The sequence below is a fragment of the Callorhinchus milii genome, unplaced genomic scaffold (genome assembly GCF_018977255.1).
Source record: "Callorhinchus milii isolate IMCB2004 unplaced genomic scaffold, IMCB_Cmil_1.0 Scaffold2, whole genome shotgun sequence".
NCBI classification, from domain to species: domain Eukaryota; kingdom Metazoa; phylum Chordata; class Chondrichthyes; order Chimaeriformes; family Callorhinchidae; genus Callorhinchus; species Callorhinchus milii.
The window spans coordinates 104021099-104033764 of record NW_024704743.1 but is presented as its reverse complement, the minus strand read 5'-3'; the positions used below and the strand labels follow the sequence as shown (position 1 = coordinate 104033764).

Genomic DNA, 12666 nt, shown 5'->3' with positions numbered 1-12666 from the left:
GCAGTGAACCATCACCAGAATGGAAGGGACCCTTGGTGCTCATTTGAAATGAGAAGATTAGCGAGGTTCAATAATTTCCTTAAACGTAATACAATTTCAATGATAACTAATTTATTTTAGTAGGGCCTTCTTTATACTATATGAGGAAACCCATTTCCATTCAATTACCCCAGCATTTCTAATATTCACTCTTCATTCACTCGTACTGCATCGTGTAACCCAAAGAACACCAGTTTTATATCCTTATGACATACAACAACATAGACCATGGACCAATCGATTAACCACTCTTAGAATTTTTTGATATACACTGATTCACTTTTTTTTAAACAAAATCGATAACATTTATGGACTTTATGGTCCTTTGTAACCTTTTTAATGTTGGCGATAGTTCACCAAGCATACTCAATGCTTTGCTTTATCTTGCATTATAAAACTTTTCAATTGGCGAAGGACTAATGCAGCCAATATAATTAATTTCAATTCAAGTAAGTATTTTACCAAATAGTTTACTTAAACAATGGAAAAGCCAAGATTGAAGTCCTTATTAAATATACACATATTACAGCTACAGAGAAAAATATTTGTTCCTCCAGAAAGCTCAAAAACTGCATAAATGGGGCAAAATATTTTATTTTCAAAGCAACTTCCAGTTATGGATTGGTTTCTACAATTGTTAAGGTTATATGTAAACTACCTGAAGTGGTGCAATTATGATGTAAGCCTCTCGCAGTTAGATACTACTGTACTTGATTGAATAACGGTAACACTACATGAATGACCAGACTGGCAAGAGTCCATTAAGTAAAGGGTCTTAATGTAGAACTGGAACAATGGTCAAGTGTATCATGTTGTACAGATAAGTGTTGCTCATAATGACTGTACTTTCAAATAAAGACCCTTTCTGAGGGAGAGAGATAAGGAGCAAATTAAAGCCACTTTTGAGGACTTAGTAAAGCACCAATGAAAACACCACACTGGGTATAACTTCTAAAAATCCTTCCTGTCGAGTGAAGGATATCGTCAGCCATATTTCCTGTATTGACAGGTATGGTTTTCAGATTAAAACAAACATTATCACAATTCAAACAATCGAGATAGGATACACTAAAACTGCCTAATAAACAAAGACTTTTGAAGATCTGGATTCTATTAAAGGCATTAGCAGGAGATTCAAACAACCCACTTAGGATAGACTAACACGGTCCAAAAGATACTGAGCTAGGCTTATTTGAGAAAGTGAACATCCGTTGTGAGTAAAGAATGTTTTCTTAATAAGAACCTGAATCCTGACTATTCTGGGTGTAGCCTTAATAGTACGATGCTTGCAAGAGTGTTCAGCTCAAACATTGACATAAAAGGAGGAAGTCGATTTAGACAACATAATGTGTCACTGCTGATGGTGATAGCGGTGATAGGCATATTTGTAATGCCTGTGGACTGACTGTTTATGAGACTTGAAAACCAACCTTGTAAAATAGTCGATTAACCAAGTTACTGTGGAAGAAGTTCATAACCTGAAGTGGCCTCACCATCTCCAATGTCACCAATACTGACAAAGACATTTCAGATCACTATTTTATCTCCCTTAACTCCTCCATCCCCCTACCTGCCACCTACCCCACGTGCATCTCCTATCGCATCTAGAGAAAAATCCCCCTCCAAGCCCTCTTCGTTGCCCTGGAGGCATATGAACTCCTACCCCTCCTACAAATACATATCTACAGAGGCCCTCCTGCTTGGTTCCCAACAGAGCCTCCTCACCTCAGCTGCTGACACTATCACCATTCATGGCTGCACTCTTCACCTCACCGAGCCAATCCGAAACCTTGGTGTCCTTTTCGACCCTCAGCTATCCTTCAAACCCCACATTCGTGCCATGACCCATTTCGCCTTTCCACTACCTCTGCAACATTGCCTGCCTCTACCACTGCCTCTCACCGCAGGCTGCCAACACCTTGATCCATGCTTTCATTACGTTGCAGCTTGACCGCGCCAACTGCCTGCTCACTGGACTTCCCAACTCTTCACTCCACAAGCTGCAGATTATTCAGAACTCTGCAGCTCATGTCCTCTCCCACACCAGGCTCCTGGAACCCATCACACCCATTCTTGCCCAGCTTCACTGGCTCCCCATTCCTCAGAGAATCAAGTACAAAACCTTCGTTCTTACCTTCAAGGCCCTCCACCATCTTGCTCCCCCACACCTCTCCAACCTCATAACTCCATATCAGCCTGTCCACTTCCTCCGCTCGGCAGACCCTGGCCTGCTTCAGGTGCCCCACACTTCACTTCCCACCATTGGTGGTTGTGCATTCAGCATTTCCGCACCACACTCTAGAACTCCATCCTGCAATCCCTCCACCTCACCCCATCTCTTGCCCCCTTTAAATCCCGTCTGAAGACCTTCCTGTTCGATCATGCCTTCGAGCACCATCCCACCCCCACCTCCCCTGCCATCCTCCCTTTCTGACCCCAACTCAGGTCCAAAACTCCTGATTGGCCAACGCCGTGGGACATCTTTCCGACGTGAAGAGCGCTATACAGTGTAGTTTGTTGTTGTTGTTGGCCTTGAGGAGAAGCCACTCTTCAGATTTTATGCTGAGTGGTTGGTGGAATGTTTATAAGAAAAGATACACATCTACAAGTGGGGACCCAACCACATAGATCTAGTATTAAACGAAAAGCAGGGAATTGGGTGGAGATAAATTATTTTATTGAAGAAGCAAACATGACTAAAACCATAGGTCAAATGGTCTGGTGTGTCATAGATTTTGGTTCTGTCAAAAACTGGCTTTGCTCAACAATTCATAAAAGTGCAGAATATCATGGCAAAAATTGAATGGAGCTTGGGAACAACTTCATGAATAGAACCTCTGCCACAAGCTCACTTCAAGTGGGGTTATTCAGGTTTTTTCTGTGACCTCCCTTCTATCATTTTCAACGTAAACCAAGCTTTCTAGTTTTAAATTACCAATTGTATTTGTCAAACTAGGCATCTGCGTATTAATAACAGAACAAAAACAACTTGCATTTATCTAACGCCCTTCAAGCGGGATAGCATCTTGGTGCCTGATGTCGAGCTTGGGGCAGGGAGTAGCTAACTAAGCAGTCAAATAATACTTGAATTTGAAATAGTGTTTCATGTTGGGAGGTAGACACAAAGCGCTTCAGAGAATTTACAGTAAAGAGTGGATCGAGCAAATGCAGTAGCCAGTTTGTGCAAAGCAGTACCCCACAACAACCGTGAAGTGAATTTTGTATGATTTATGTATAAATCCTAATTGTATGCAGAGGTTTGAAAGAATGAGAAAAATGTTAGATTACTTATTGATTTTCTTTTTGTGAAAAGAAATTCCACCAACAAAAAGGTCCCGTTTGATCTATCTCATGATTGCTATTCAGACTGGTATTACTTAGAGCTATTGGGTTTAATTTTTTTTGTTATACTTTAATTGCTTTGTCACTCAAAACCTGTTTTTTTTCTCCATCAAAAAAAATTCAGAACAAGGACTGCGTGCAACAGAGTGAGAGAAAATCAAACAACAAAAAATGGCTTTTCAAAGTCACAAAATAAATGGACAGTGTCCAAAAAGCCCATATATTCCAAGAGCATGCTCTTTACTGTACGGCTGCTCTCGGTGTTAAACTCCATATGTACTGTGCAAGGAAACCAAAGTAGGGTTTTTTTGAGCCATATACTTGATACCATCATTACCTCAGTTTCCAGTTTCTGACCATTGAAGACTGAGGTAACTAAGTAATGTAACTGTCGGCAGTATACCAATTGCAAGCCCTCTCAGCTGCTTCCATGTTTTGCTACTGTTGACTTTTGCAGACCCTCACCAGCCATGAATGAATAAGTGGCTTTTAAATCAATAATTACCTGAATATTGATTTAAAAATCACCTAATTTCTCCTGAAACTGCACTAAAGGTAAACAATGTATGAATATTCCATCATATAAAAAAAATCCAGGATAAAGGATTCATAGACGATACTAGATCCACGGTAATTTCACAAATACAACTTACTAAGTTGAACTGTATATCCAATGTTTTGAGCATCATCGTTTGTTGAGTAAACTTGAAGCGCTGTCTTCTGCAAGACTCAAACAAGCCCAGTTTAAATTGCACAGCTGCCATCTTCACTTACTTTCAGCATTTTTCCTTAGTATTGTGTTGAGTTTAAATTATTCTAGTTTGCGAGATATTGTTAGATTGTTCCCTCCAAAATAATGACTGATGTTGGAAGAAAGTAATCACTGTGACAACATTGCAATGTTACTGGAACATTGAGTCTTTCCATTTTTTGGATCAGCTGATTCTCTTCTGGATTTTGACTATGCACTTGCAAGGCTGTTGACTTTGTCAGATTCTTTCTCATTCTTTCACCCTGAGTAACACTTCTTTCATCGGTACTAATGGAAGCTTGTGATGGTGTGAGCATCTATATGCTTTTCGTTTCCCACACAATTGACAATTTAGACTTGATTTCTCAAGGTTCATCATAATCGTATTTTCACTCAAAATTGTAATTAACACATTTTAAAATTATTGTGAAACTTATGTTCTTTATGATTAAATTCTAATATCTGAAGAATATAATTTCCATCATTTTAAGCACATGACTTTTCTTCAGTATATAGGCTTTAATTTTAGAACACATAAATATTTATCAATAAAATAAATCCTATTTCTAAGACCTAATGTATTGAGCGGTTACCAGATCATGGGATTGGGCAAAAAAATAGAATTTAAAAAATCATAACTGTTAGAAAGTTTTCAGACTAAAGGTGGGCAAGCAGTAGAGTCTACTTTCATGAAATTTTTATGCAAGTATTTTTCTTAACTTTACAGATTATTTAGATTTTGGCCAAATCCTTAATTCGCATTAACAGTTGTTTAACTAAGACTTTTTTAAAAAAATGAACTTGTTTTAATGTCTTTAGTTTGAATGTCGAGCAATAGAGCTAGCGATGGTGTATTAAGGAAAGCCTCAGTTTTATCACTCTTATTCTGCCGTTCTCATTATATTGAAGGACTGCAGTTTTGTTCAGTGAATATTGACTGCATTACCAGATGTATATCTGGCCTTAATCACCAGATGCTGTGTTAGAATATACACTTTTTGTATACTGCTAGAATCATAATAGATGTTGTGAATGGGATTAACTTTTAAGTTACGTGTGGGGGACAACTGGACTGACAGTGATGGGATAGGACACATCTGGTTTTCTCTGTTTTTGAAAGAATAACAGGACAGCTTTGGAAAAGGGCAGGGGGTCACCTCTTATCAGTAAATGACAACAAGCCCACAGAGGTAACGGTCCAAGGTACCGGTCAATAAGTCGCTAGATTCTGACAGGGCCTGCCAACCGACAGAAGGCAACCCTCAAGAATAGCAACTAATGAGCAAGTTGCTTAAACTAGAGGACCCTGGTACCATCCCGGGATACTGATAAGAAATAACCAGTCACTTAAAAGGAATGTACTAATGATCCCACACCACAAAATAATGAGCACCAGATACAGCCCTAAACTGGTCAATCCTCTATCTTAGACAATTAGATCAGATAACAGGGGACTTAAGGACAATGTGTATGTGTGTGAGGCACGTACACCCCATGAGGTGCTCACGTACACCCAGCATGATTTCGACCAGGTGATCTAATGTCCGCACCATGATTGGATGAACATTGGTATAAGAGTTCCAATAACTTTGTGTACGGGGCCGTCCCGGGTCGCGGAGACAAGGATACGGGAGATGGAGCCGTCCCGGGTCGCGGAGACAAGGGTACGGGAGATGGGGCCATCCCGGGCTGCGGAGACAAGGGTACGGAGATGGAAGACTGAGAGCTAGAAACACTAAGACTGAGGATATCAGATGGAAGATTGAAAGCTGTAAGCAAGAAGACTGAAAGCATGAAGAATCAAGCTTGTGTGCTGTAAAGATACAGTGTTGAACTCGAGATATCTACGGTGGTATTATTCTGTTATAAGATCAGTTGATTGTACCGGCCTTTGGTCTGACCCATCGGGATATTGGGAAATAACGAACGAATAATAATAAAACAGTCTGATATCTGGTTGCAAACAGATTATGGCTGATTTTATTTTCTAACAGCTGCATTTATTTTTTGCAGCAAACTTGTGTTGATTACTTTAAGGATAAAATAGTGGCAAAGATTGAAGTGGTGTAAAGTAAACATGTTAAGGTTGCCGACAGATGTAGAAACCTTGCATTTCAGGATTTACAATATGCTGTACAATATTAGTATTGTATCTTTTTTAATGTCCAGAGAGTAAATTCTTAAATATTACATTTTCTATTGTGGTTTCTGCCTTATTTTGGCAGTTTGTAAACAATTACCTCCTGAGTGCCAGGTTGGTAGGAAAATGGGTAGAAATCAGGCTCTTAAACAAGACCGCAAGTCTGTTTATAATGCAGGTGTCTTGACCCATGGTTACCAGTACATTTCAGGCTGGTTTCCTGTGCGTGTGCAAGTAGCTGGAATTAATGTCCGCAGCAACCTCATAATCTTGTGATACCAGTAACCATTTTGTGTGAACCCAATACAGGTGCCTAATTTTATGGACCGGAAACATCATGTTATAACAGAGATGGACTTTAATTACATGAGTTACTCAAGAGGTTGACTTATTTTTTCTCGAAACCTGTACCTGGTTAAAGGCATGGGTGCACTTCATTCCTCAAATTTGCTTATCTCGGTTCTCACAGGGTGAGAAATAATAGTGATATATTCAAATCGTGTTATACCATGATTCATTCAATTCGTACACCACAACACGATCACCATGCTACTAATTCCACTGAATAAATCACAGAAATCCCTGTAGAAAACTAAATGTGGATTATAAAATGCATGTTAAGTAGGCAAAACTACTTTTCACAACTGAAATGGTTAATACACGTAGAGAAAGGAGACTTGTTAATGTGCTAGGGTTTTCTTCTGACAGTCGGTTTGGAAAAGCAATTATAACTTTGAAAGGCACTTTCTGTTTCTGTGTTTTTTCCTTCTGTATGTTTGCAAGTCTGTTTTTAACCTTTCCCCAGTGATTCTACTGTTAGTGTTCAGAGCCTGCTTGTGCAAGTGCAAAATGACTTCACAATTGCAGGCAGAACACTTCTTCTTTCACAACAGCTTCACGTCAGATAATGTCTTGGGAACACTGCAATAGCCAGGTCAGGCACCAAGCAAGGGAAGGGAGCAGTGATCATAAGGAGGTCAAAGAGTTGGGTTTTAAGTCAGGTTTTAAAGAGAGAGGTGCGCAGCTGAGGGATTGACGGAGGCAGTTTCAGAGATTATGTAGAGTAACTCAAGGCTTGGGCCACTTGATTGTGGTGGGGTTTGCAGGAAATCTGAGTTAGTGAAGAAGACAGCAGTGGGATTGAAGAAGATCAGAGAGATAAGAAGGTGCTAGGGCGTGAAGGGATTTATAGAACTGCCGAGTGTCACAGCAGCATCACCAAAAACGTAGATTAAAATCACTTGTAGGAAAAATGTGATCAAGTGAAATTTATTACAAATAAATTATAATTACCCATCTCAATTCCCATTATCTGGGAGAAAGAGAAACAAGTTAGCATGTCTAGAATGGTGTATTGTATATCTGTCTTAATGATACAGTACTTTATTTGCAAACCTTTTTTAAAATCTAAATGTTTTGAGTTAATGTTGCTAAAATGTAAGTTGAAGTTTTCTTCCCTTCAGTTAAGGAGGATTTTCATTCCCAGGTAAACCCTTCTCCCTATTGCCTCCTAAGTTGAACCACTTCACTGGTTTAGTGTAATTTCTTATAGTAAGTAATATTTGTACACGGTTGTAAAGCGTTTGATCATTTTAATTAACATTGTTTTCTTTGCCGGTGTTAAATGTTAGAGTGGAGGTTTTATTTTTTTGGAACTGTTTTTAATTCTGTTACTGTTTCATTTGAGCCTAATGTGCAGGAATTGGAATAGCAGTATTTCCTCTACCTCCTCTGTTTGTGTCCAAAAATACACCCAAGAAAACTAAACCACCTTTTTTTAAAACCCTGTACGTTATATAGCTGCTCTTTATCCAATTGCTGGAAAGTGAACAAGATTAGCCAGAATGACTTATGCATTGTCTTCCCTCCTCACCTGTGGGAAGCGGCTGGCAGCTCCTTTGGACTTAGCTGTGATTAGAGACTTGCCACAGGAATTGCAGAAATGAGCCCCCAGTCCTCTCGCACACCACTATTTGCTGCTCAATGCCAACTACAGTGTTCTCGCTTATAGTTTTGGATATGGAGTTACAACCTACACTATGTTCCACTTCAGGGAGAATACTGGAACATGGAATTTGACCCATAGAGCTAAAGGCTGCTCCAGCCCAATTTTAGCTTTTCTCATTAATCTTTGTTGCAATATTCCTGACTGCTTTTCCCACTCCTCACGACTGTTGCTATGTTCCACAACTTTGCTTAACTTTCCAACTGCAGCTCGTAGGTTTGCATGGATATTTTAGATGTGCTGCCATGCTTTACGGATTACACTGGGGAGAGAGAAAGGGAGGGAGGATAGAATCCAGGTTTGGCACGTGCTGATAAATAAATTAAGGAAAATGAATCAGGCACAGGTTAAATCAGTTTATAAAGATAGCTTTAAAAAGAGAGTCAAAACTTAGCAAGTGTTTAAAAACAAAACTAGTGTGTTTGAAAGCACCCTGGCCGTACAATTTGAACAGATTATCGAATAAGCATGGTTCAAGAGTTTAAAACCGTAATGTTAAATGCGGAAGTAAAATGAAGAACAGAGAATGCTGGAAATATGAAATGCAAATAGAAATGCTGAAAATCTACAGCAGGTCAATTAGCATCTGAAATGTTAAACCTCTTTGTTTTCTTTTAGACTTTGATTGACTTGCTGATTTTCAGCGTTTCAGTTTTTCTTTAAAAATAAATAATCCCTGCATTTGATATTGCGCCTTATCACGTCTTCGAGATGTCTCAAAGCGCTTCATAGAACATACTGTAAAGTGAATTGACTGTATATTTTGTGGCAAAACGTAGTAGCCAATTGTGCACAGCAGTGTCCCACCAACAGTCAAGGATTTGAGTGACCAATTTATTATTATTATTTTAGAAGGAATTATTATACCCGGAAAAGCAATCCGCCTATCGACTAACAACCAGGTTCCTACAAACTGCTAAGTAAACAGAGGCATGTGGAGTAAGGAAAATTGCCCAACGTTTCGCCTTGCTGGGAATTGAACCCAGATCGCTCGCTTGCGAGGCGTGTGCTCAAAACACTGAGCTGCAGGATTCCCAAGTAACGCAGCACCTGTGCACAAGGGCCAGTATTGTATGGTTAGTGGCAATTAAAGTGTTCCACACTGTGTGTTCCTGTTTAGAAATTAACTCTTGTTGAGCATTAAAGCCTTTCCTCATCTCAGTTTTCCTGTTGTGCATTTAGCAAAAATGACTTCAAATATTTAAATGAACTTTTCAGCCTAAAAGGTTGAGTGGTCTACCTCAGGCAACTTTTGAAATAATCCATATTTATAATTTACTTGAACTCTGAAGATTACAGCTGGTACTGAAAAGGGAGGCTGAGAAACTAATGGGAGAGAATGCAATGGAATTCAGTACCATTTGGATTTTATTTTCAGTAGTTGGGCTGATGGTTGGAAGGTCCAATTTATTGTGCATGAATATCATATAATTACTGTGGGAACAAGGAACTAAAAGAGGGGAGAATATGTTTAGCAGCATGCTGATCAGGAAGTGGTTATTATGGATAATTTAATAAAAATGTCAGTCCAGTGCTTTGGGTCAGTAAAAAGGCAAATAAAGTTCTGGGCTGCAAAAGCAATGAATTCAAACCAGAAGCAGTTGTGGAGTTACTGTAGAAAAGTCAAATAAGACATATTTGTAGACAGCAATGTTTGAATGTGTTTTTGGTACCTTTAGAAAAGAGGCTACAAGGTGACCTCATGGAAATGTTGAATTTTATGAAAGGGATTGATGAGGCTAATCGGGGCAACTTAGTCTGGTGGTGAAAGTGTAGAAGAACAGGAGGCGTAAGTTAAAAATGACGATGGTAAATGGAATATTTTTGCACTAAGTGCTTACTGAATGAGTTACGAGGAGGGGTAACTGGAACAGCATGATGTAAATGGATTTAAGACACAATTAATGTGTGTCTGGGAAAGGGAAGAGAGGGATACAGTGAGATGACAGGGAGCTAGGTTCAGAATGTTGAAGTGATGGTTCTCTTGAACCTAAAGTACTTTTCCTGTCTTAATGCAATGAAGCACGATTACAGATATACACAGACTGTTATCTTAAAAAGAAACCTGCAGAAATGCTACTCATTCAGCAAAGGGTTAAAGACCACCCACTTTGTAATGCCGCCGGTCATTGATTATACATCACTTCAGGGATTTAATAGTGCTTGAGGGATCACAAGAATAAAAGCTGGATCTAACCCGACAAAACCATTGAAATATCCAGATGCTGGTCTTTTGGATGGTTTATATCTACTATTGGCACAAAAGCTCTCTCTTTTGTTTATATATAAAATTTTAAGAGGTAAAAGTATATTGCAGGATATTTCAGAATTTCCTTTAGTAAGGGGGGAAAAAATGAGGTAAAGATTTACTGCTGTATTGTCGCACTATTTACTTATTGAATTGGTGCTGTCACAAGAGTAAAGGATAGGCTCTTAGTCTGTTTTCCTTTGAAGTTTTAAAAAAAGTGAAAGTGGTGTTTTTTCTTAACAATGCTGTAGAGGTTCTCAAATAACCCTTACATTCCTTTATAACTGTTAGAATCATCATTATAAATGTCATATCCATCAGCGCTCCAAGACACTGCCCCACATGAAGTGCACTATATTAATGTTGTCGCTGTAGAATGGTTTCACATGTGCTAAAGGGTATCTGCCTTCCACTCTTCCAGTGGATATTAAACATCCCGTTTCACTATTTGAAAAGAGAAGGGAGTTATCACGGTGACCTTGCTGACAACTTCCCATAACACTGGTCATTCACTTCCTGGCTGTTGGACATTGTTGTGCTCGAATTAGCTGCCATGTTTGTCTAAAAAAATACACAGTCGCTACGCTCTACAGCAAAATACTTTGAAGCTCCTTGTGATGTTTGGATGATGTAATAAGATGCTATATCAAACTAATGCAGGGATTATTCTGATGATTATTATGGTTTTACCTGTAATCTTGAATGCAGGCAAAACAACCGTTTTACTTATAATAAACATGACTGCTCTGAGACGCTGTCTGGCTTGGAGGGTGCTATATAAATCCAAGTTGTTGTTGTTATGAAAAAAATATCCTTGCATTTCACATTGGGAGCACATCTCAAAGAACTTTGGAATTTACTCTAAAGTGTAGTGAATGCTAATGTGGCAGTAAATTTGTGCACAACAAAGTCCTACAAACCGCCATGTAAAAGAGAAAATTAAAAATGGTGACTATTGCAAATGTCCTCAAGCCAAAGAATTTGCACGTTGTTTGTCAAATGTCTGATGGTGCTGTTTGTCAATCTCATATATAGTTGGTCTTCATTGCTATACATATGGTGGTGACTGGCATCAAATAGAACTGATATTAGCATGATATTTGGGGTGATTGAACGGTCAGCCATTTTGATTAAGGTTACAGCCATTTTGATTGGGACATTGTTTGTAATTTTAGTCTTGTGTGTATTAAAATCAAAACGCACACAACCAATGAAATGTTAAGTTAATGAGCACATTCAGATTTAACTGGGGCAGCAACATTCTGTAATTTTAGGGCAGATCTGTTGGGTGTATTCTTGTTCGTGGCCATTTTCAGATCTCTGGAATAATGCACTCTTTTTTATAACCATTAATCCTTGGGTTGTTTGGGATGCTTCTGAGCCACCAAACTCATTTAAAGTCCCAGGAAAAAACAGCAGGGTTATTTTAAGATTTAAATAGCATTCAGGCCTGATGGTCACCTTTGAGTCGGGAACCTTAGGTAATTTTAATTTCCAGGGTGTGGCTGGGTCATTTTGTATACAGTGATTGAACCTTTTAGGCCTTATGTAAAGCACTGCCTGAGAAGATAGGATAAAATCACAATTTGGATGGAAGGTGAAGCATTTCATGATTAAGCAGAGTCAAGAAATGAAACAAAGAATAGCCACTTGGACAAGATACACATCAACTCAAATTGTCACCTGTGTAACTGTATCCCAAATGTGTATGTATGTGTGTGTATATATATATATACATATATATATATATATACATATATATATATATATATACCCCAGTATAGGTCACTGCCTTCAGAAACTGAGAAAAATGAGATTGTACTCTAGGTAAGTTTTAATATTTGTTCCTTGTTGAAGGGAAATAGTGTTGTGGTTGAACAGAGAACACAATAAAATGGAGAACAAGCTCAAACTTTCTAAATCTAGATATTGTACTAACAACAACAAAAGTACATTTATATAGCGCCTTCCACATCGGAGGATGTCCCTAAGAAGCAGACCTAGTCAGTGGGATCTTTTTTGGCACCATGTTAACTGAACATATCACAGATACTTCCTCCTAAGTAAATTGGCAACTCATAGTGCCCCATAAAGTGGTCTTGGGAATAAAATTAAATTGGGAGACTTTAACCTGGATCTAA

At 38.7% G+C, this 12666-nt stretch overlaps 1 protein-coding gene across 1 annotated transcript in view; it reads left to right on the top strand.

Moving 5' to 3' along the window:
• eif3hb (eukaryotic translation initiation factor 3, subunit H, b) overlaps positions 1–12666 on the top strand; it is a 75119-nt gene that overhangs the window by 43065 nt on the left and 19388 nt on the right.